The sequence below is a fragment of the Belonocnema kinseyi genome, chromosome 4 (genome assembly GCF_010883055.1).
Source record: "Belonocnema kinseyi isolate 2016_QV_RU_SX_M_011 chromosome 4, B_treatae_v1, whole genome shotgun sequence".
Taxonomy (NCBI): Eukaryota; Metazoa; Arthropoda; class Insecta; order Hymenoptera; family Cynipidae; genus Belonocnema; species Belonocnema kinseyi.
This window is the reverse complement of record NC_046660.1, coordinates 105,137,087-105,137,614: the sequence shown is the minus strand read 5'-3', so window position 1 is coordinate 105,137,614 and position 528 is coordinate 105,137,087.

The window sequence follows — 528 nt, the reverse complement described above, 5'->3', positions numbered from 1 at the left end:
TTAAAACCCACTGGGTGTCCGCTTATTTCATGTCAAATTAAATTATGCCATTTATATAATGAGTGCGATTTTATCCTTAATATAAATTCCTATATCTTAATTTAATACTGAATTATAATAAATGTAACTTTGAACAATTTATAAAAACTAAAAATAAATTTTAAAATTTTTAACTTTCAAATCTATTAATTTTGATGACCTTATCATGTGAAATATTGAGCTTAGACTGCGTCTAATGGGCAATTGTAGAATGTTCATTAATTATGTTTCAAATTTTAGAATCTGTATCGTCTTCATTTTTCACTTTGAAACTTCAAATTTCTCTTTCTTACGCCTGTTTGAAATCAGAAATTCACTTATTTTTTTGATTGCGAATAAGTTAGTTTAAAAGAATTTACTAGACCTTTGTATTTGAACTTTGAGTGACAACTCTAACAAGTTTTATCGTATTATAGTAACTATAACACATGTATGGCTAACGGAACCAATTTACGAAGGCAGGGGCGCATCCAGAAAAATTTTTCGGGG